The sequence below is a fragment of the Schistocerca gregaria genome, chromosome 3 (genome assembly GCF_023897955.1).
Source record: "Schistocerca gregaria isolate iqSchGreg1 chromosome 3, iqSchGreg1.2, whole genome shotgun sequence".
NCBI classification, from domain to species: Eukaryota; Metazoa; Arthropoda; class Insecta; order Orthoptera; family Acrididae; genus Schistocerca; species Schistocerca gregaria.
The window spans coordinates 871,115,571-871,140,624 of record NC_064922.1 but is presented as its reverse complement, the minus strand read 5'-3'; the positions used below and the strand labels follow the sequence as shown (position 1 = coordinate 871,140,624).

The window sequence follows — 25,054 nt, the reverse complement described above, 5'->3', positions numbered from 1 at the left end:
GAGTTACCTTCAGTTTGCCAACGACCTTGTCAACGAGGGTGAAGGAACAGGCAGAGGTTCAGGACACTCTCTTGCCCTTGGAATGGGAACTACTCCTGAAGGCGGAAGAATCAACAGTGATCAATATCATGACGATGTGGAAGGCAATGGAAACCCCTGCATTAGATACACATTATGTGTATCCACAGGACAGGTGGCCTTAACTGGTAAAAGATTCCGGAATAGCACCCATTCGGATCTAGTGAAGGGGACTACCAAAGGGAAGGTGACTATGAGGAAAAAAGTGAATAACCGAGGATTATGTTCTAGGATTCGGGGTGTGGAATGTCAGAAGTTTGAACGTGATAGGAAAGTTAGAAAATCTGAAAAGGTAAATGAAAATGCTCAATCTAGATATAGTGGGGCTTAGTGAATTGAAATGGAAATAAGACAAGGCTTTCTGGTCAGGTGAGTATAGAATAACATCAATAGCAGCGGAAAACGGTATAACGGGAATAGCATTCTTAGCTAATAGGAGAGGTAGTGTGTTACTGTGAATAGCTTAGTGGTAGAGTTGTTCTCATCAGAATCGACAGCAAACCAACACCGATAACGACACTTCAGATATAAATGTCGACGCAAGCTGAATGCGAAGGGAAAGAGAAAGTATATGAGGATATTCAAAGAGTAACTGAATACGCACAGGGAGATGAAGATTTAATAGTCATGGGGGACTGGAATGCGGTTGTAGAGGAAGGAGAAGAAGAAACTTTTCTGGGAGAATATAGGCTAGGTAGCAACAATGAGAAAGGAGAAAGACGAACTGAATTCTGCAATAAATTTCGGCTAGTAACAGCTAATACTCTGTTCATGAATCACAATAGGAACTATACTTGTAAAAGGCCCGGAGTTACGGAAAGATTCAAGTTAGATTACATCATGATCAGACAGAGATTCCGAAATCCGACAAAGGATTTTAAAGCGTAGTCAGGAGCAGAAATAGACTCAAATCACAATTTAGTAGGCTGAAGTTTAAGAGATTAGTTAGGAAGAATCAATACGCAAAGAAGTGAGAAGCAGAAGTACTAAGGAATATTGAGATACACTTGATGTTCTCTGAAGCTGTGGATATGGTGATAAATTATAGCTCAGCAGTCAGTTCGGTTGAAGTGGACTGGACATTGGAAAGAAAAACATAGGTACAAAGAAGGTAACGTGTCTAACAGAAGAAATGCTTCAACTGATCAATGAAAGAAGGAGATACAAAAATGTTCACGTAAATTCAGGAACACAGAAACACAAGTCGCTGAGGAATGAAATAAATAAGAAGTGCAGGGAAGATAAAGCGAAATGGCTGCACGAAAATGTAAAGAGGTCGGAAAAAGAGATTGTCGGAAGGACTGTTTCGGCATGAAGAAAAGTCAAAAGAAACATCGCTGAAATTAAAAGCGAAGTGGGTAACATTAAGAGTGCAATGGGGATTCCACTGTTAAATGCAAAGGAGAGAGCGGATTGGTGGAAAGAGTACATTGAAGGCCTCTATGAGGGGCAAGATTTGTCTGACATGATTGAGGAAGAAACAGGAACGATATAGAAGAAATAGAGGATAGACTATTAGAATCAAAAGTTTAAGAAAGTTTTGGAATACTCAAGATCAAATAAGGCGGAAGGGATGGATAATATTCCATCAGAAATTGTAAAATCATTGGGGGAAGTAGCAACAAAACGTTTACACAGGTCTGCAAAAAAAATTTTTTTTTGTCAGCTGCATGACATATTTTTACTGACTTATTTGTTTTAGAATGCTCTGATTTCAGAAGTGATGTCCATTTCTTTCTATCACGTAAGGTTTTTTTGCAAATTCAAATACAAGAAACTGCTAAAGGCACTCGTTTATTCAAAATTATCGAACATAATATTCTTTTACAACCAACGAAACATTATTTTGAGATATATAGTAACAATATTATACTTATTCAAGCTTTTTTATGAAATATTTTCTTCTTTTCCTTGATACTTCTCCGAGTCCTTTTCTGATTTCCATCTTTAGTTTCCCGCTTAAGCACCCAACAGTAGTCAGCAAGCATAGTGAGATCCCATCTTCCTTGGTAGCGTCTCTCGATACCACGGACATCCTGGTGAAACCGCTCCCCTTGTTCTTCACTGTAAGCTCCCAGGTTTTCAGGAAAACTGTCTGTGTGGCAGTGTAGAAAATGTACCTTCAAGCTCATCTTACAGCCTTGAGCTTCGTATGTTGCTATCATCCTTTGAACAATGGTTTTGTAGTCAGGATCCCTAGTATTTCCCAAAAACTTTCGCACTACGTCCTTGAACGATACCCAAGCTTCTTTTTCCTTCTCATTCATACTTTCCACAAAGAGGGTGTCGGTTAAACGTTTTGTTATGTAGGGGCCAGTGAAAACTCCCTCTTTCAACTTTGCTTCTGACAGCTTCAAGAATTTTGTACATAGATATTTATAACAGTCCGTACCCTTTTGCAGTGATTTTACAGATTGCTTCATCAACTCCAATTTGATATGGAGAGGGGACAACAAAACCTTTTCTGGTGCTACAAAGAAGTACTGATAACATTTTGCTCTCCAGGTTTTAAAGTTTCTCGGGGTGGCCAATCACTTTTAGTCCAGTGCTGTTGTCTGGCTCTACTATCCCACAAGCATAAGAAGCCACTGTATTTAGTATAGCTTTCCTGATGAAACAAAGGCAACATGAGTGTTTTGAAGTCCCCACAAACCATCCATTGATGGTCCTGATATTTGAATATTTCCAGGATAATGGCCAAATCGTTGTGGTTTTCGTGTATATGCAAGGAGCGTCCCATCTGAAGCGATGAAAATTTATTTCCATTGTGCAAAATACTACTTTAAGACTAGTTTTGGATGAATCAATGAATAGGCGCCATTCAGATGAGTCATACTGCATATCAAAGCAATGCATAAGTCCTTCCACATCATTGCAAAAAACTAAATTTCTTTATTTTGAGAAAAACTGGGTAAATACTGTTTCTCGGTGTCTGTATCATGAAAAGGAAGTGCCAGATGATAAAAGGTTTTTAATTTTTTGATCTGGAACCTAACAGTTCGGTTGCGTCTTTTGAAAGACCTAAATCTCTTACTAGATCATTGAGCTCACTTTGAGAAAATATTTGAGGCCTTTCATCTTCGTCTGAAGAAAAATCTGAACTTGATTCACCCTACGGAGGTTATGTAGCTTCGTCCTCCAACTCAGTCGGGTATTCATCCAAACTGGAAGGTGGCTGTGGGATAGGTATTTCAGAGCTATGGGGCACTGGACGTGTAGATGAGTCAAGGTTACGATTACTTATGCTTCTTTTGTTTTTGAATCCCTTTACGTCAACGGAAAAGAAGTGGCAATCAGTGGTATAGTTTTCCTGCTCACACCATATCATAGGAATTCTAAATCTAAATGCATTTTTCTTACCCTTAAACCACAAACGAAAATCTTCACATCTTCTACACAAGTCATGCAGAGCCCATGGTTTATTTTCAAGTTTTAATTTAAAGTAAGCAAAATAAACATTCCTCACAAAAACACTTAAGTGTCTGTGTTGACTTTTAATAGGGTACTCACCACAGTTACAACAAACATTGTTTGGAGAAATAACACAATCTCTTGTAGCCATGACTAGACAGAAACAACAGCATTGTTCACTTGAATAGCAATATGCCTACTGAGAGTTTCTCTTTATTTCATGTGAGATACAAATCGTCATTTGACTTGGCGCAACCCGATAAAACTGAACAACAAGATTGTTTGCATTTGCTTCTGGCTCCCAGGAGTTCACAGTAAAACCTGCAAGTGGCAACAAAGAATAGTTAACATTGTAATTTTTTAAATTTAAGTTCGTTTTATCAGTTATAATTTATACTGCAATATATATAAAAACCTATGTGATAGAATTTTTTTGAATATTTTTCCTGTTTTTAGGAGGTCAAAATCTGTAAGAAAATGTTAAAAAATCATATGCAGATTTTTAGTAGCAGACCTGTGCTATTCATGTTGAAGTGTAGAATGTATGAGACTGGCGATATACCATCTGACTTTCGGAAAAATACCATCACACTATTCCGAAGACTACAAGAGCTGACAAGTGCGATAATCATTGCAGTCAGCTTAACAGCTCATGCATCCAAGTTGGTGGCAAAAATAACATACAGAACAATGGAAAAGTAAACCGTGTATCTATTAGATGATGATCAATTTGGCTTTATGTAAGGTAAAGTCACCAGAGAGGCAATTCTGACGTTGCGGTTAATAATGAAAGTAAGAATGAACAAAAATCAAGACACGTTCGTAGGTTCTGTCGATATGGAAAAAACGTTCAACAGTGTCAAATGGTACAAGATATTCGAAATCTTTTTGAAAAATGGGGGTAAGCTGTTGGCAAAGAAGAGTAATACTCAGTATGTGCAACACGAGGGAATAATACCTGTGGAAGACCAAGAACGAAGTGCTCGGATAAATAGGCTGTAGGACAGGGAGCTAGGATTTCGTCACTGCTGTTCAGTCTTTATATCCAAGAAGCAATGATGTAAATCAATGAAAGGTGCGAGGGTGGAATTAAAATTCAAATTGAAAAGATATCAATTATAAGAATCGCTGGTGATGTTGCTATCGTCAGTGTCAGCGAAGAATTACAGGATCTGCTGAATGGAATGAACTGCCTGTAGTACATAACATGGATTGAGAATAACTGGAAGAAAGACGAAAGTAATGAGAAGTAGCAGAAATGAGAGCAGCGAAAAACATGACATCAGGATTGATGATCACGAAGTAGATGAAGTTAAGGGATTTTGCTACCTAGGCAGCAAAATAACCAATGACGGACGGGGAAAGGAAGGCATCAAAAGCAGACTAGCAGTGACGAAAAGGGCATTCCTGGCGAAGAGAAGTCCACTAGTATCAAAGATAGGCCTTAATTTGAGGAAGAAATTTCTGAGAATGTACGTCTGGAGCACAGCATTGTGTGGTAGTGAATCATGGACTGTGGGAAAACACGAACAGAAGGGAATCAAAGTCTTTGAGATGTGGAGCTACAGTTGAATGGTGAAAATTAGGTGGACTGATAAGGTAAGGAATGAGGAAGTTCTGCGCAGAATCGGAGAGAAAAGGAATGTATGGAAAATATTGACATGAAGAACAGACAGGATGATAGGACATTTATTAAGAAATGAGGGAATAAATTATGTGATACAAATAGGAGCTGTAGATGGAAAAAATTGTAGAGAAAGACAGATACTGGAATACATCCAGAGATAATTGAGATGAAGAGTTTGGCACAAGAGAGGAATTCCTGGCGGGCAGTATCAAACCAGACAGAAGACGTCAATTATGAGGTAACGTTTCTCGCTGTTTTCATTTCTGCTACTACGTTTCTAGTATTTGTAGACTTAGAGACAGCGATTGACAATGTTGACTGGAATACTCTCTTTCAAATTCTGAAGGTGGCAGGGGTAAAATATAGGGAGCGAAAGGCTATTTACAATTTGTGCAGAAACCAGATGGCAGTTATAAGAGTCGAGGGACATGACAGGGAAGCAGTGGTTGGGAAGAGAGTGAGACAGGGTTGTAGTCTCTCCCCGATGTTATTCAGTCTGTATATTGAGCAAGCAGTAAAGGAAACAAAAGAAAAATTTGGAGTAGGTATTACAATCCATGGAGAAGAAAAAAAAACTTTGAGGTTCGCCGATGACATCGTAATTCTGTCAGGGACAGCAAAGGACTTGGAAGAGCAGTTGAACGGAATGGATGGTGTCTTGAAAGGAGGATATAAGATGAACATCAACAAGAGCAAAACGAGGATAATGGGATATAGTCGAATTAAGTCTGGTGATGCTGAGGGAATTACTTAAAGTAATAAAGGAGTTTTGTTATTTGGGGAGCAAAATAACTGATGATGGTCGAAGTAGAGAGGATATAAAATGTAGACTGGCAATGGCAAGGAAAGTGTTTCTGAAGAAGAGAAATTTGTTAACATCGAGTATTGATTTAAGTGTCAGGAAGGCATTTCTGAAAGTATTTGTATGGAGTGTAGCCATGTATGGAAGTGAAACATGGACGATAAATAGTTTGGACAAGAATAGAATAGAAGCTTTCGAAATGTGGTGCTACAGAAGAATGCTGAAGATTAGATAGGTAGATCACATAACTAATGAGGAAGTATTGAATAGCATTGCGGAGAAGAGAAGTTTGTGGCACAACTTGACCAGAAGAAGGGATCGGTTGGTAGGACATGTTCTGAGGCATCAAGGGATCACCAATTTAGTATTGGAGGATAGCGTAGAGGGTAAAAATCGTAGAGGGAGACCAAGAGATGACTACACTAACCAGATTCAGAAGGATGTGGGTTGCAGTGGGTTCTGGGAGATGGAGAATCTTGCACAAGATAGAGTAGCATGGAGAGCTGCATCAAACCAGTCTCAGGACTGAAGACCACAACAACAAACAACTTCTCATTGCTTTCGTTTTTCTTCGATTTACTCTCAACCCATACTCTGTACTCGTTAGATTGTTTATTGCGTTTAACAGATCCTGTAATTATTCTTCACTTTCAATGATGATACCAATGCCAGCAGCGATTCTTAATAATGATTACCTTTCACCTTGAATTTTAATCACACTCTTTAAACTTTATTTTATTTCCGTCGTTGCTTCTTCGACGGGGAAAGACTCTATCACTGTCCTTCAACTTCGTGCATTTCGTTGTTGGTGTTCCACTCCAATTGTTCCTCCTTGGTTCTTGTATTTATTATATATTACCGGGTTTTCTCTATAGCTAAAACATATTTTCTGAGGATTTCGTTCGTCTTGCACCGTTCTACATTGTCGAGCGGTTTTTCCAGGTCGAGGAATCCTATGTCCGTATCTTGATTTTTCTTCAGTCTTGCTTCCATTATCAAGCACAACGTCAGAAGCGCCGCTCTGGTGCCTTTACCTTTCCTAAAGCCGAACTGGTCGACATCTGACACATCCATTTTTTTTGCCATTCTTTTGTATATTACGCAATATTGACGACGCTCATTGGATTAATTATAGTTCAGTTATATTCAATGTACAGTCATAATCACCGAAGGAGAAGTGGTATAGCTTCAAGCTTCTTGTTGAGTCGGGAGACCCTCAACCAGATGAGTTCTGAGTGCTACGACATGACAATCTCCTGTAGAGCGAGAAACAGCCATCAGCGCTCCCCCGATTTCCGAGTCGTACCTGCAACAAAAGAAAAAAGAAACAAACGCTTCGCAGTTTTTCAGAAAACACAATATTACTACAGCATACGAACCGAGCGAGGTGGCGCAGTGGCTAGCACACTGGACTCGCACACGGGAGGACAACTTTTCAATCCTGTGTCCGGAAATCCTGATTTAGGTTCTCCATCATTTCCCTAAATCGCTCCAGGCAAATGCCGGGATGGTTCTTTCGAAAGGGCATGGCCGACTTCCTTCCCCGTCCTTTCCTAATACGATGAAACCGATGACCGCTGTCTGGTCTCGTCCCCCAAAACAACCCACAACCCAACACAACATACGAGTTGCGACAATAAAGTAATGTGACTGATTTTCTCTGCAAGATGTGGCAACCCTGCAGGCTTGCGTTGGCGCAATTAACACGGGTTTGTGTCTCTTCACGGAAATGGAACCGCATAATATTGCGTACAGTATGGCATTTCTTTTTGCCTTAAATTGGGCGAAAACGCGACAACAAATTACAGTAAGCTTCAGAAGGCTTTTGGAGAGGGGGTTGTGCCAAGAGCTCGAATTTTCGTTGGCATAAAATGTTTAGTGAAGGCAGAACGAATGTTGAAGACCACAGTGGACGACCATCAACATCACGGGCCAGGGTGCGTGAACTCGTACGATCTGATCGAAGATTATCCGTGGAAATGATTGCAGAAGAACTGAACTTCTTTCGAGAAACTGTTTGTCTAATAATAACTGAAGATTTTGGTATCAGAAAGATTTGTGCAAAAATGGTCCCCAAAAATCTCACACCACAACAGCGAGAAACACGGAGAAGAGTGGCAATCGATCTGTTAGAGCAAACGGAAATCAATCCACAATTGTTGAGCCGTGTTATCACTGGTGATGAAAATTGATTTTTTTTCATTACGATCCAGAGACAAAACGCCAAAGTTCGCAATAGTGTTCAAAGGGATCACTCAGACCAAAAAAAGCTTCCATGTCAAAGTTAAAAGTGAAATGCATGCTTGTGTGCTTCTTTGATTCCAAGCAGTTGTTCATAAAGAGTGGGTGCCTCCTGGACAAACAGTTAACCAATATTACTACAAAGAAATTTTAGAAAGACTTCTTAAAAGAGTTCTTCGTGTCTGTGCCAACATTGCTGATAATTGGAGTCTGCGTCACAATAATGAGCCATCCCATACTGCTCTGTCAGTACAGCAGTTTTTAACTTCAAAACAAATTTCAGTACTACCACAGCCACTTATTACCAGATATCGCTCCGTGCGACTTTTTTCTGTTTCCAAGAGTCAAAACGGCGGTCAAGGGATGTCATTTTCAAACAACACAAGATGTCCAAAAAGCTGTGACGAGGGTCTTGGAGGATATTACAGAAGATGAGTTGCAGAAATGTTACCATCAATGGCGGAAGCGCTGGAAAAAGTGTGTGGAATCAGAAGGGAACAACTTTGGAGACAACACTAAACTTGACTAAAACGGTAAGCAACATTTTGTTTTTGCACGTCTGTCTCATTACTTTATTGTCGCACCTCGAAACAATATGTTGTACCATAAATCGTGCTGTACCCACGTCTCAGTGACACATCAGAAATTCTGTATCACTACAGATTCTGTATTACTGTCAGCCCGCACCTATTGTGGGGAACCAAAAAAAGAAAAGACAGATAATAAACGAACATTTTTTGCAATGTTTGTTGACTTTATCGTTTATTTTTTTGTTATCTTATGCAGATTATTCACTTATTTGTCACAGATTAAAACTGTGTGCCAGACTGGTGCTCTGAGTATACAGAGTGAGACACAACGCCCTGTTAACTTCGTGTACGATACGAGGTTAGCAGCAAATGTTAATAGACAAAGCACGTAATTTTGTAGCTTGATTTATACAGTGTAACCCTAGTATTAAGTGAAGCAAGTCTGTTTTTTTAATTTTTTAATGGGGCTATGTACTTTTTGAAGGGCATTCGAAATGTTTCAAAAGACAAGTACGGTGATAAATAATGTTTGTTAATAATGGCTGGGAGACTTCAAAAGTATCCGAGAACTGTGCTGAAACTGCTGGTAATGCTGAGCCTGTCTTCTTACTGCATATAACGACAGATCTATGCACAAGTTCCCACTTGGAAGTGTTTACAAGGCTATATCCGATTCTGGCTGCCTTGCATTTCAGTTTTAGCTCCTCTCCCGGGTACTACTTTTGCGAAAAACGGTAACGCCCAGAGTAACAAGTGTTATGTCCCTGTGATCGTTGTTCGTTTTTTAAGGGCCTTTTTTATGCCATTAAAAAAGCATATCATTACGCTGAAAAAAACGATGTTTGTTAAAAGAGTTAAGAATAGTAACCGCACAATAAAATTACGTTCCCCTTTGCTTACAAACATATCTACGTAATCTCGTTTCGATTCTTAAGCGGCTCGCCCTGTGAATGTAGTTATACATGTGCTGCGTGTTGCCCATAGAGGGTAATAGTCCAAGTTGGAATTTAGAAATTCGCCTCACTGGTTCTCGTACAGCAGTGACAGAATTTCGTCTGGATGTTTTCAATATTAATTTGTTTGTGTCAATGGCGACTGAGTTCCTTGGCTGTGGACTGTATTACTTGAAGAAATACAACCAGCCATATTTCTTATAGCGTCATTTTTTGGCACGAAGCATTTACGGTGAAACTTCCCCTTAGAAAAATTTGTAAATGACAGTGCTGATAAACCTCTACGTTATTTGATTTTCAAACAGCTGAGCAAAACTGAATGTACTCAGACATTGCTCTCTTTACTTATTCTGATCAACACTAAAGTGACACACAATATTTTTAGCTCAACGCAGTCTGACTTTCAATAATCCCTACAAAAGAATGGCCCAGCCTAAAATAAACCTATACCTTTCATGAATCACTTACCGCACAAAAATCTTCGTTACTCTAACGACTGCAATACAGCGAGCGCCAATATAGCCAGCTAAATAAAAGATTGTAACTACTGAAGGCACTAACTACTGATAGGCATAGTTTGTAAATGAAAGATTTTGATAGAGAACAAACAATGTATTTACCTTAATAATGTTCAAAAGTCATCAAATATATATATATATATATATATATATATATATATATATATATATATATATATATATATATATCAGTTCATGACATCCAGTGTTACAAATTTCCTTTTTCTGACGGACACACGTCCAGATCGTCCGCTCCCAAAATACTGCCATCTCTCTCTCCACATCCACCACTGCTGGCGGCTCATCTCCAACTGCACAATGCTAAGCGCTGTTCACATCGAACTGCCAAACACTACAATATCAACTATTCCAAAAATGCAAACCAGCCATAGGCTGCACACAGAACAGTCAGTGATTTTCATACAGAGCGCTACGTGGCGTTACCAACGTAAAAACCCAAACAGCCTACTTACAACGGATTTCACACATCTTCAGTTGGTGTAGTACAGTTACATCTTTGTCAGTACAGCGTTTCTACTGACTACATTTCGAATAGTGCAACTGGCATGTGCAAGTTACACATTTTACGGCAGGGCAAGTATTATGGAGTGCTCAGACACACTTCGAAGTGACTCAGCCACAGGAAACTATCGTTCTAAATTGTCCACAGATCTCTGTAAGCTACGGTCGGAACGTTCTACCAATCGCTCAGTCGATAAGATTTCCCCTCAATACTCACGGAGTCTTTAGAGGATGCTACGTGAGCGTCATCACTGTTGGAAAATCTCTTTCCTCGCAGATGTTATTTCTCTATTACGAAAACTAAACTGAACAGGCCATAAAGGCCCAATGGTACCGACCGACCGCCGTGTCATCCTCAGTCCGCAGGTGTCACTGGATGCAGATATGGAGGGGCATGCAGTCAGCACACCGTTCTCCTGGCCGTATGTCCACGATACCGGAGCCGCTATTCCTCAGTTCGCCTCACAAGGGCTGAGTGCATCTCGCTCGCCAACAGCACTCGGTTGACCAGACGGTCACCTACCCAAGTTCTTGCTCAGCCCGACAGCGTTTAACTTCGATGATCTGACGGGAGCGGGTGATACCACCGCGGAAAGGCCGTCTGTTGGAGTTTCTCGAGTTCCTGGACATAGTGGTATGTCATAAATGACAACGGCCTTCCTCCCCAATTATCATCACCCATGTCTGTCGAGCCTTGGTCAAACTGTTGGCACCATTTCAGTGCGACTAGAGGCGACGTTGCATTTGGTTCGCATACAGCCAGAATTTCAAGATGAAACTGTGTGCAATATAGACGTTTCGCCCACAAGGACCGTACTGTCGTAAGTACTTAAATTTTGGAGAACATTTCCAGCTGTCGTGCCATTTCATTCGCACCCTGTGATGCACCTGTTATCTGTAGTTCTGCAAAACTGTGTCTACAAGAAGCCGAGAACATGTACTGTCTCCTAACAACGTGCCAACGTTGCGCTATGGTCTTATCGTGGGACAACATGTGTAACTTTATTTCTAAAGTCACTGCTTAAAAAAGTAAGAGCACCGAGCTTATTATTAAACGTAAATATACCGCTCGGGAAACGGCTCAGCTAAACAAACTGTCAATTTGGCCAGAACAGCTACAGCATTCAAAACACAGTAGGTACAACGTCATATTGACGAAGATATAAATACACTACTGGCCATTAAAATTGCTACGCCAAGAAGAAATGCACATGATAAACGGGTATTCATTAGGCAGATATATTATACTAGAACTGACATGTGATTACATTTTCACGCAATTTGGGTGCATAGATCCTGAATATCAGTACCCAGAACAATCACATCTGGGCGTAATAACGACCTAGGTACGCCTGGGCATTGAGTCAAACAGAGCTTGGATGGCGTATTGTGACGAGCCAGTTGCTCGACCACCACTGACCAATTGGGGAGACATCTGGAGAATGTGCTGGCCAGAGCAGCAGTCGAACATTTTCTGTATCCAGAAAGGCCAGTACAGGACCTACAACATGCCGTCGTGCATTATCCTGCTGAAATGTAGGGTTTCGCAGGGATCGAATGAAGGGTAGAGCCACGGCTCGTAACACATCTGAAATGTAACGTCCACTGTCCAAAGTGCCGTCAATCCGAACAAGAGGTGACCGAGACGTGTAAACAATGGCACCCAATACCATCACGCCGGGTTATACGCCAGTACGGCGATGATGAATACACGCTTCCAGTGTGCGTTCACCGCGATGTCGCCAAACACAGATGCGACCATCATGATACTGTAAACAGAACCTGGATTCATCCGTAAAAATGACGTTTTACCATTCGTGCACCCACGTTCGTCGTTGAGTACACCATCGCAGGCGCTCCTGTCTGTGATGCAGCGTCAAGGGTAACCGCAGCCATGGTCTCCGAGCTGATAGTCCATGCTGCTGCAAACGTCGTCGAACTGTTCGTGCAGATGGTTGTTGTCTTGCAAACGTCCCCATCTGTTGACTCAGGGATCGAGACGTGGCGGCACGATCCGTTACAGCCATGCGAATAAGATGCCTGTCATCTCGACTGCTAGTGATACGAGGCCGTTGGGATCCAGCACGGCACTCTGTATTACCCTCCTGAACCCGCCAATTCCATATTCTGGTAACAGTCATTGGATCTCGACCAACGCGCGTAGCAATGTCGCGATACGATAAACCGCAATCGTGATAGGGTACAATCCGACCTTTATAAAAGTCGGAAACGTGATGGTACGCATGTCTCCTTCTTACACGATTCATCACACCTACGTTTCACCAGGCAAAGCCGGTCAACTGCTGTTTGTGTATGAGAAATCGGTTGGAAACTTTCCTCATGTCAGCACGTTGTTGGTGTCGTCACCAGCTCCAGACTAAAAAGAACACATTGACACCGGTGTGTCAGACCCACCATACTTGCTCCGGACACTGCGAGAGGGCTGTACAAGCAATGATCACACGCACGGCACAGCGGACACACCAGGAACCGCGGTGTTGGCCGTCGAATGGCGCTAGCTGCGTAGCATTTGTGCACCGCCGCCGTCAGTGTCAGCCAGTTTGCCGTGGCATACTGAGCTCCATCGCAGTCTTTAACACTGGTAGCATGCCACAACAGCGTGGACGTGAACCGTATTTGCAGTTGACGGACTTTGAGCGAGGGCGTATAGTGGGCATGCGGGAGGCCGGGTGGACGTACCGCCGAATTGCTCAACACGTGGGGCGTGAGGTCTCCACAGTACATCGATGTTGTCGCCAGTGGTCGGCGGAAGGTGCATGTGCCCGTCGACCTGGGACCGGACCACAGCGACGCACGGATGCACGCCAAGACCGTAGGATCCTACGCAGTGCCGTAGGGGACCGCACCGCCACTTCCCAGCAAATTAGGGACACTGTTGCTCCTGGGGTATCGGCGAGGACCATTCGCAACAGTCTCCATGAAGCTGGGCTACGGTCCCGCACACCGTTAGGCCGTCTTCCGCTGACGCCCCAACATCGTGCAGCCCGCCTCTAGTGGTGTCGCGACAGGCGTGAATGGAGGGACGAATGGAGACGTGTCGTCTTCAGCGATGAGAGTCGCTTCTGCCTTGGTGCCAATGATGGTCGTATGCGTGTTTGGCACCTTGCAGGTGAGCGCCACAATCAGGACTCCATACGGCCGAGGCACACGGGGCCAACACCCGGCATCATGGTGTGGGGAGCGATCTCCTACACTGGCCATACACCTCTGGTGATCGTCGAGGGGACACTGAATGGTGCACGGTACATCCAAACCGTCATCGAACCCATCGTTCTACCATTCCTAGACCGACAAGGGAACTTGCTGTTCCAACAGGACAATGCACGTCCGCATGTATCCCGTGCCACCCAACGTGCTCTAGAAGGTGTAAGTCAACTACCCTGGCGAGCAAGATCTCCGGATCTGTCCCCCTTTGAGCATGTTTGGGACTGGATGAAGCGTCGTCTGACGCGGTCTGCACGTCCAGCACGAACGCTGGTCCAACTGAGGCGCCAGGTGGAAAAGGCATGGCAGGCCGTTCCACAGGACTACATCCAGCATCTCTACGATCGTCTCCATGGGAGAATAGCATTGTGCATTGCTGCGAAAGGTGGATATACACTGTACTAGTGCCGACATTGTGCATGCTCTGTTGCCTGTGTCTATGTGCCTGTGGTTCTGTCAGTGTGATCATGTGATGTATCTGACCCCAGGAATGTGTCAATAAAGTTTCCCCTTCCTGGGACAATGAATTCACGGTGTTCTAATTTCAATTTCCAGGAGTGTATATATATATTACGACCACTGCTCACCGCGAGCGTGGATGTCTCCTGGTGGTCTGGTGGTGTTGTGGCATACGATGCAATAGGGTAAAGAATGTACGTGGAAGAGAGACGCATGGGCAGTCGTTACAGTGAAGAGACGGGCCGCAAATGCGGAAATCTACTGATATGATTTGACAGAAGGTCACCTTGTCATGGCTCTGCGGCTGGAAAGGAGAATCTCTGAAACGGCGAGGCTGGTCGCCTGTTGGTGTACTACTATCGTGAACACCTATGGAAAGTGGTTGAAGGATGGTGAAGTAACGAATAGGCCGTATCTAACTGGACGACCACGACTCATCGCTAAACATAGACGTCAGAGGACCCGTCGCTGTGTAATCCAGGATAGGCAGCTCTCTGTGGCAGATATGATTGCAGAGTACAATGCTCGTGCAGGCAGTAGTGTTTCGGAGGGCATCGTTCAAGGCCATTGTTCAACATGGACTCCAAAGCACAAGACCCCTACGTGGTCCTGTGTTGACCCAATAACTTCGTCAGTTATGTTTGCAGTGGGCACAGCATCACTGAGTTTCCACAGTGTCTCAATAGAAACGGGTCGACTGTCGAATGAATCGCATTTCTTGTTACACCAGGTCGACGGTTGGGTCCCTACACGCCGTCATACAGGCGAATGACTGCATGAAACATGCACCGTGTCACAGATGCAAGCCGATGAGGACAGAATTACGATATGGACTACACTGAGATGGGTTTCCATGGGATCTATAGAGGCAATCAAAGGCTTCGTGATAGCAATGAACTACATGAACATTATTGCGGACCAGCTGCATGCTTGAAGACGGTGACATCTTCCAGCAGAAAACTGTTGCAAGATCAGAATCGTGATACAGTGGTTTGAGAGCCATTACAGTGAACTCATGTTGGTGTCTTGACCAGCTAATGCGCCTGATCTGTACCCACTGATCGGGCGCCAGCTGCATAACTGTAAATCACTACCCTGTAATTTGCCGGAACTTCTTGACTTGGCGGTACACATCTGGTGCCACATTCTTCTGGGATCCTGTCAAGGACATTGTAGAATCCATGCCAAGAAGAATCTCTGTTGTACTGTGTATGAAAAGTGGAACAACACGCTATTAAACGTGTGATCATACTGTTTTGGCTCATCGGCGTATTATGCCTGTTGGAAGATGTGTGAAAACCTGAAACGTGAGTTGGCGTGTATAAGGCTAAACAAAAGTGGCTAGTTGCCCTATTTCTTCGAGTAATTTTTCCACATTTATCCGCAATGTGATCAAATGAAAGACCGGCCGACACACAACTAACTAAATATATTAGCACATTTTTGCAACCTTTCTGCCTCTTATACAATACAGTTAAATTCAGTGTAAGTGCGTAGTATACTAAGATTTGACATGCCTCTAATTGAGGAGGAGCTGAGGGACCTATATCAGTCTGATGCAATATGGTTTGACTTACAAGCTTTTAGCGCAGAACTGAATATGAGCGTTAGTACAGTAGATGGACTTGAGGAACCGGTTTGCTAGCTATTGATCGCATTCTGCGAAGGGAGGCGGGTGTATCCCATTAACTTAATACTACCCTCGTCTGGGGGAGCGAGTGAAGGGTGAGGGTGAGCTTCCTACGAGACTCTGATCAATACTTCGTAACTTCGCTGAGTGAAGCGCCGTATCGAGACATCTACTTTCTCAGCTGCTGCTGAATGCTCAGAAAAGATGTGACTTGTGCATACGGTACGTGGGCCCCAACGTGGCACACGCGACCGCAACGCACTCCCGCTGCAGTTGCGGGAAGTTTCTAGTTCGTAAATCACACTATTTACTAAAGGACGCGCGTAAAATTCCCACGTTAGCTCTATTAAAAAGCACATTTTCTCCATCATTCACGAAAAGGAAAGGATACAGGCTTATAAAAGATCCACTATAAACAGTGGGATAAAAAATTGCAGTACTTCTTCACATGTTGTTGTTGTTTGTTGTGGTCTTCAGTCCTGAGACTGGTTTGATGCAGATCTCCATGCTACTCTATCCTGTGCAAGCTTCTTCATCTCCCAGTACCTACTGAAGCCTACATCCTTCTGAATTTGCTTAGTGTATTCATCTCTTGGTCTCCCTCTACGATTTTTACCCTCCACGCTGACCTACAATGCTAAATTAGTGATCCCTCGATGTCTCAGAACATGTCCTATCAACCGATCCCTTCTTCTAGTCAAGTTGTGCCACAAACTCCTCTTCTCCCCAATTCTATTCAGTACCTCCTCATTAGTTATGTCATTTACCCATCTAATCTTGAGCATTCTTCTGTAGCATCACATTTCGAAAGCTTCTATTCTCTTCTTGTCTAAACTATTTATCGTCTACGTTTCACTTCCATACAAGGCTACACTCCATACAAATACTTTTAAACACGACTTCCTGACACTTAAATCTATACTCAACGTTAACAAATTTCTCTTCTTCAGAAACGCTTTCCTTGCCATTGCCAGTCTACATTTTATATCCTCTCTACTTCGACCATCATCAGTTATTTTGATCCCCAAATAGCAAAACTCCTTTACTACTTTAAGTATCTCATTTCCTAATCTAATTCCCTCAGCATCACCAGACTTAATTCGACTACATTCCATATGCTCGTTTTGCTTTTGTTGATGTTCATCTTATATCCTCCTTTCAAGACACTGTCCATTCCGTTCAACTGCTCTTCCAAGTCCTTTGCCGTCTCTGACAGAATTACAATGTCATCGGCGAACCTCAAAGTTTTTACTTCGTCTCCATGAATTTTAATACCTACTCCGAACTTTTCTTTTGTTTCCTTTATTGCTTGCTCAATATACAGATTGAATAATATCGGGGATAGGCTACAACCCTGTCTCACTCCCTTCCTAACCACTGCTTCCCTCTCATACCCCTCGACTCTTATAACTTCCATCTGGTTTCTGTACAAATTGTAAATAGCCTTTCGCTCCCTATATTTTACCCCTTCCACCTTCAGAATTTGAAAGAGAGTATTCCAGTCAACATTGTAAAAAGCTTTCTCTAAGTCTACAAATGCTAGAAACGTAGGTTTGCCTTTCCTTAATCTTTCTTCTAAGATACGTCGTAGGGCCAGTATTGTCTCACGTGTTCCAACATTTCTACGGAATCCAAACTGATCTTCCCCGATGTCAGCTTCTATCAGTTTTTCCATTCGTCTGTAAAGAATTCGCATTAGTATTTTGCACCTGTGTCTTATTAAACTGATAGTTCGGTAATTTTCACATCTGTCAACACTTGCTTTCTTTGGGATTGGAATTATTATATTCTTCTTGAAGACTGAGGGTTTTTCGCCTGTTTCATACATCTTGCTCACCAGATGGTAGAGTTTTGTCAGGACTGGCTCTCTCAAGGCTGTCAGTAGTTCTAATGGAATGTTGTCTACACCTGGGGCTTTGTTTCGACTCAGGCCTTTCAATGCTCTGTGAAACTCTTCATTCACGCAGTATCGTAGCTCCCAATTCATCTTCATCTACATCCTCTTCCACTTCCATAATATTGTCCTCAAGTACATCGCCCTTGTATAGATCCTCTATATACTCCTTCCACCTTTCTGCTTTCCCTTCTTTGCTTAGAACTGGGTTTCCATCTGAGCTCTTGATATTCATACAAGTGGTTCTCATTTCTGCAAAGGTCTCTTTAATTTTCCTGTATGCAGTATCTATCTAACCCCTAGTGAGATAAGCCTCTACATCCTTACATTTGTCCTCTAACCATCCCTGCTTAGCCATTTTGCACTTCCTGTCGATCTCATTTTTGAGACGTTTGTATTCCCTTTTGCCTGCTTCATTTATTGCGTTTTTATATTTTCTCCTTTCATCAGTTAAATTCATTATTTCTTCTGCTACCCAATGGTTTCTACTAGCCCTCGTCTTTTTACCTACTATATCCTCTGTGGCCATCACTACTTCATCTCACAAAGCTACCCATTCTTCATCTATTGTATTTCTTTCCCCCCTTCCTGTCAATTGTTCCCTTATGCTCTCCCTGAAACTCTGTACAACCTCTGGTTCTTTCAGTTTATCCAGGTCCCATCTCCTTAAATTCCCACCTTTTTGCAGTTTCTTCAGTTTTAATCTACAGTTCACAACCAATAGATTGTGGTCTGAGTCCACATCTGCCCGTGGAAATGTCTTACAATTTAAAACCTGGTTCCTAAATCCCTGTTTTACCATTATATAATCTATCTGATACCTTCTTCCCATAAGATAAACATTATTTCATCATTCCCACATTTTAGTAAAACTTTGAGGCCAGTCTTACTTGATCACTGTTGCTATCCAGTAGCAGAATATTTGCAACCCGTGACTTACGAAGCGTAAAAGAAAAAGGAGAAAAATAGCTTTACACAAGTAGCGCAAGGTATCCTGTAGATCAAGCCAACCGAACACCCAAAGAAAGGTGAACTTATATTTATATAACATCAAAAATTATAGTATATACCTATATTAAACTAATAATAAAGTAACAGAACCTAATAAAAAAGCAAATGTTAGGGAAAAATTACGTACAAGTGAGTCGCGAACCACCGCTCGAACGTTAAAGTTTCACTGGTCGCTGACGCTATTCACCACGCTTCACCAGCAATATGACAGAATATGTATATCCTGGGATGTTACCAATCTTAGCACTTGCTGAACACTATAATGGTACCTATGTCACTAACTGAAATTTAATTATAACAAATTGTACCAAGAACAATGCGTTTTGGGTGCATCCTCAGTGTACTGCTGCCTTCAAATAGCATACTCTCATAATACGCAAGTTACAATAATTCTTTTGCCACGAATATGATATTTCTCATTACGGCTCACACAGATAACAACGGGTTTTCCAGTGATTCTCAATTTGCTGGTGCTCAGAAACGGCATATATACGTGTAGGCTTGAAATAAATGCCAACATGGCGCCTCACAAGGGAGATGGCGTGCATGTGACGTAGGTGGCGTTGTGGCATCTCATTGGTCAACGCTCAGACGCACGCTAAGGATATCTGACATACCTAAAACCCAAAGCACTGACACAAGAAATAGATACTATCAAAACAATTGCAGTAAATAATGGTTACTCTGTAAAATCAATTGATAAACTATCTAGAAAAATTCAGACTGACATCACTCACAAAAACACTGAAAAAGAACTACCGACACATAACAAATCTTCACAAGCATTCCATATTTAGGCACAGTATCACAAAAAATAGCTATCCTATTTTTAAAAAATGTTAAAATATCTTTCTCCACAAACAGCAAACTTTGATACCACTTACTTCACACAGCGAACACAAACAAGCCAATAACACAACACAGTGGAATATATAAATTACAGTGTAACAGTTGTCCTGCATTTTATATAGGAAAAACTGGAAGAACCTTCCACACACAGTATAAAGAACACACCGACGCCTTTCGACTAAACCATTTCGAAAAATCTACAATAGCTAATCACATGTATATTAATAAACACAGACCTGACTACATCCACAACAGCCTAACTGTAGTTCACACAGAACCCAACAGTAAAAAACTTAATCTACTAGAACAGTTAGAAATAATGTTACACAAAGAAAAATTTTCTGCAAACTTGTTGTATGAACAAGCAGAGTTTAAGAGCCACAATTTTTTCTACACATTTAAAAGTTAATTTTTTCCTGAGGAATCAAATCTATAATAGTACGAACAGCTGACAACCTACAACATGGTTCCAAATAAATATTTTAATAATACCTGTGCACTAATAATACTATATCATATTATCTTCTGTGAAACAAGAAAATCGATTATATCTAGAAATAGAACATCTGTATGAACGAGAATCTTTGGCATGTTTACGTTCTGCTACTACAATGTACGAAAAAGTGTGTGACTATGTATATATCCCAGTATGTACTGCAAAATTAAAGATGTATACTGTGTATACCAACTGCACAACAGAAGCAGACATCATACAATGTTAAACTGTAAGTTATTTTCATATTATTAACGCTGTTAAACTTATATCTACAATATACCATGTTGTAACACAAAAATGTAATATCAACAGGCAAACAACTAAAAAACCTGATGTAAATCACTAAAAAGCACCTGAAGATGAGCTTCCAGGACTCGAAATGCATAGTGCAGTAAATAAACTCAACTTGTGACTAAAGGCGGTTTGTTCTTCATTTTACGAAAGTAAAACAGTCGCGGACGAAACACTGGAAAACAATGGATAAATTTAAGGTACTAGATATTGCTCTGCACGTTCGGAAAGACTCCCGAACGTGCTATTCCGCGCTATGACGTCAGAAACTCGGCACGCTCCACGCTCAGCGTTAGGATGCACGGTCCGGTTGCCGACGGCTTTAGCGATACAGCGGGTGATGTACTTGCGTGTGAAAACATACAAGTTCCGAATACCGAGAAACAAACACTTTACCTAGTGTGGTAACAATGGCCGAGCTAATTGTGATGGTGGATTAACACACAGTCAAGGTATCCGGAACTATACTGATGGAGTTGTGGGAAGCAGGTTGGGAGTCTGTATCACGTGTCAGGCAGGTAGACTGCGTATAAGACATAATAGCGCTTACTGGTCATGTAAATACGGAGCTAAAAAGATGCTCTGAACAAACGTATGCCCCTGGAAGATCTTCTTCACAATTCTTTAGACCCGCTGTCAGATGAGTCATCTTAATATTTTTTGGCAGATCGATTGACTCCTGCTGTTTATGGCTTGTATTAAGCTAGCGACGCCCTCCGGCTCCACACGGTTAGCAATAAATGTGTTCGGCGAGACGACATTTCTGGCGTGGTGGTAATAGGTTATACACAGAAACCTTCATCGTGAATCAGCTTACCGTATCAAAGTCAGTACAATTGTTCCCGAGATTAGTATTCATATACAGACAGAAAAAACAAATCACAGGGCTTTGAATGAGTAATACCTATAGAAATGCCACTTGGATACTTGACCGTACTTTCTTTCGCTGTATGACTCATTCTCGAACGCTTACAAGGAACTGGTTGTGCTGACTGACGTGACTTACCCACTCATGTCGTCTTCGTTCTGTTGTTTTCCTTGGCGTTCTTTCCTCATCAGTTCTGTAAAAAAACTTCCTTGTAGTTGGTTCAGTTCTTAATTTTAACAGGCACCGCCACCACCATACCTCAAACGCCTCAAGATATATCATTTCCTGTTTGCTTGTCATGTACGTTTCAATGTGTGGAATCTTATGGGACTTAACTGCTAAGGTCATCAGTCCCTAATCTTACAGACTATTTAAGCTAAATTATCCTAAGGACAAACACACACACCCATGCCCGAGGGAGGACTCGAACCTCCGCCGGGACCAGCCCATGTACGTTTCACATCAATGAACTGCCATGGTCCTTATTCACCTCTGAACCAGTTTTTTTGCTCATTGTAATATTTTGTTGTTGTTGTTGAGAAATGCATTTCCCATTATTCATAAATGCGTAATTTTTATTATTTGTGTAACAACTTGTATTTACTAGCTACTTTACATTTGAGTTTTTTTCAGGATGTTTAGTTCAGTCGATGACGAAACCGGTTAACTGTGATATATTTACCATAAGCGATTGAGACATTTGTGAATTAAAAAATTCCAAATCGATAGTGTGCTGCAGTTCGACAATGTACAATTTCACTGTCCCAAAACTACTGCTTGAAGGGGAGTAAGTTCTTACGCGTATGCTCTGTAGAATCTCACAAACAAAACGTCTGGTCCAGATGCCTTTCCGCTGCCGAGCGTCTTTTTTTATTGATCTACTATTGCGCGATACCTTACCTCAGTGTTTCCCATTTCAGCTTTCTTCTGATGATTGAAAGGAGGGACCGTACACTACTGGCCATTAAAATTGCTACGCCAAGAATAAATGCAGAAGATAAACGGGTATTCATTGGACCAATGTATTATACTAGAACTGACATGTCATTACATTTTCACGCAATTTGGGTGCACAGATCCTGAAAAATCAGTGCCCAGAACAACCACCTCTGGCCGTAATAACGGCCTTGATACGTCTGATCATTGAGTCAAACAGAGCTTAGATGGAGTGTACAGGTACAACTGCCCATGCAGCTTCAACACAATACCACAGTTCATCAAGAGTAGTGACTGGCGTATTGTGACGAGCCAGTTGCTCGGCCACCATTGACAAGACGTCTTCAGTTGGTGACAGATCTGGAGAATGTGATGGCCAGGGCAGCAGGCAAACATTTTATGAATCCACAAAGGCCCGTACAGGACCTGCAATATGCGGTCGCGCATTATCCTGCTGAAACGTAGGGTTTCGCAGGGATCGAATGAAGGGTAGAGCCACGGGTCATAACAAATCGGTTATGCAACGTCCACTGTTCAAAGTGCCGTCAATGCGAACAAGAAGTGACCGAGATGTGTAATCAATAGCACCCCATACTATCACACCGGATGATACGCCAGTATGGCGATGACGAATACACGCTTTCAATGTGCGTTCACCGCGATGTCGCCAAACACGGATGCGGCCATCATGATGCTGTAAACACAACCTGGATTCATCCGAAAAAATGACGTTTTGCCACTCGTGCACCCAGGCTCGTCATTGAGTACACCATCGCAGGCACTCCAGTCCGTGATGCAACGTCAAGGGTAACCGCAGCCATGGTCTCCGAGCTGATAGTCCATGCTGCTGCAAACGTCATCGAACTGTTCGTGCAGATGGTTGTTGCGTTGCAAACGTCCCCATATGTTGACTCAGGGATCGAGACGTAGCTGCACGATCCGTTACAGCCATGTGGATAAGATGCCTGTCATCTCGACTGCTAGTGATACGAGGCCGTTGGGATCCAGCACGGCGTTCCGTATTACCCTCCTGAACGCACCGATTCCATATCCTGGTAACAGACATTGGATCTCGACCAACCGCAATCGTGATAGGCTACAGTACGATCTTTATCAAAGTCGGAAACGTGATGGTACGCAGTTCTCCTCCTTACACGAGGTATCACAGCAACGTTTCATCATGCAACGCCGGTCAACTGCTGTTTGTGTAGGAGAAATCGGTTCTAAACTTTCCTCATGTCAGCACGTTGTAGGTGTCGCCACCGGCGCCAGCCTTGTACGAATGCTCTGAAAAGCTGATCATTTGCATATCACAGCATCTTCATCCTGCCGGTTAAATTTCGCGTCTGTAGCACGTCATCTTCGTGGTGTAGCAATTTTAATGGCAAGTAGTGTATTACGATGTTCTGCGGTAAAACAGAATTCATAATTTTCGCCTTCTGCAACTTTCTCTTTCGCTTGTAGTTTTGCCACTGTGCAACTGAATAGATTTCGACCCGATTGCTGACTTTACGTACGACTATAGTTTTCTAGGGAGTTAAGACGAGAGTCTCGATGGATGCTTTGAAAAGACGCGGACGATTTCCTTTCTCATCCTTCTGCAATCTGGGTTTGTGCTGCGTCTCAAATGACCCCGTACTCGACCAAAAGTTAAATACTTCTTTCCTTCGAGCAAGGGAGATTGATTGACAGTAACTGCAATCGCAACCAGGTAGCCCGCATGACGTTTAGGCCTGTTGTTGGGTCAGTCACAGAGGCGGACTACCTTGGAATGTGCCGAGCGCGCCACCAGGGAGCGGGTGAGCGGCAGGAGACCCCTCGCTGAGCGGCGCGGCGTCACAACCGGACGCCGGCTGCCCTTCAACTCGGGCCGAGTTCGAGGTCCGCGCTTGACTCACGGCTCAAGGCCCACTTCTGGCAGCCGAGCGGCCAGCCACGGGCAGGTCCGATCCTGTGTGGCCGTTACGACCAGCCGGGTAGTCAGAGGTCCACGACGGGGACACTCCCGCTCACGCTGCGGTGAGGTACGCATAGCTGATTGTCGCTGTTGCCACTCGTGATGACGGGACGCGGAAGGGGACGCAAAGCTACTGCCTTGGCGGAGTTGCTGCTCACGTTAGCAGGGACACCCGGCAAGAAGAAGAGGAAGACTGCAGCGCAGTGCTTTCGCTGCCAAAAGCTTGGCCACGTCGCCAAGCACTGCAGTGGAGCAGTTGCGCGCTTGAAGTGTGCGCAAGCACACGACACACGCGACTGCAAAAAGCAGAAGGACGCCCCCTGTACCTGCGCCAATTGCGGCGGCGCACATGCGGCCAATGCTCGTTCCTGCGGCTACAGAAGAAATTGGCGCGGGCCGGGGAAGATGACGCAGAAGCAAGTGACCACCACACACGAAGAGGTGGTCACTTGCACTGAAGACGCAGTCACCAGGCGCCTCAACGACGCCGTACAAGAAGCGATGTCCGCCTTCAAATCTGCCATGGCGGAAGAGAGCGCGGCTATGCTGGCGGAACTGGGCGAGGCTCGCCGTCAGATTGCTGTGCTGACGCAGGAGCTTCGCTCGGCCAAAGAAGTTCCCGCCACAACTGAAGACACCGCCACCCAGACGACTCTTTCACGTGAGAGGGAGTTCGCGACGGTGGCCACGCAGACCGACGAGCCTGCCGAAGGGGAGGCGACACAGCACAAGGAGGTCACCGAAGTAGCAGCGCAA

General features: G+C 43.1%; 1 long non-coding RNA gene across 1 annotated transcript; it reads right to left on the bottom strand.

Moving 5' to 3' along the window:
* Positions 1-3,607: 3,607 nt before the first annotated feature.
* On the bottom strand, positions 3,608-24,220 carry LOC126354912 (uncharacterized). The gene is made up of 4 exons (XR_007565393.1): positions 24,107-24,220; positions 21,544-21,598; positions 7,086-7,224; positions 3,608-3,810 (listed from the first exon to the last, which is right to left on the bottom strand). It is a non-coding gene; the product is annotated as an uncharacterized LOC126354912 (long non-coding RNA).
* Between the last annotated feature and the right edge of the window lie 834 nt (positions 24,221-25,054).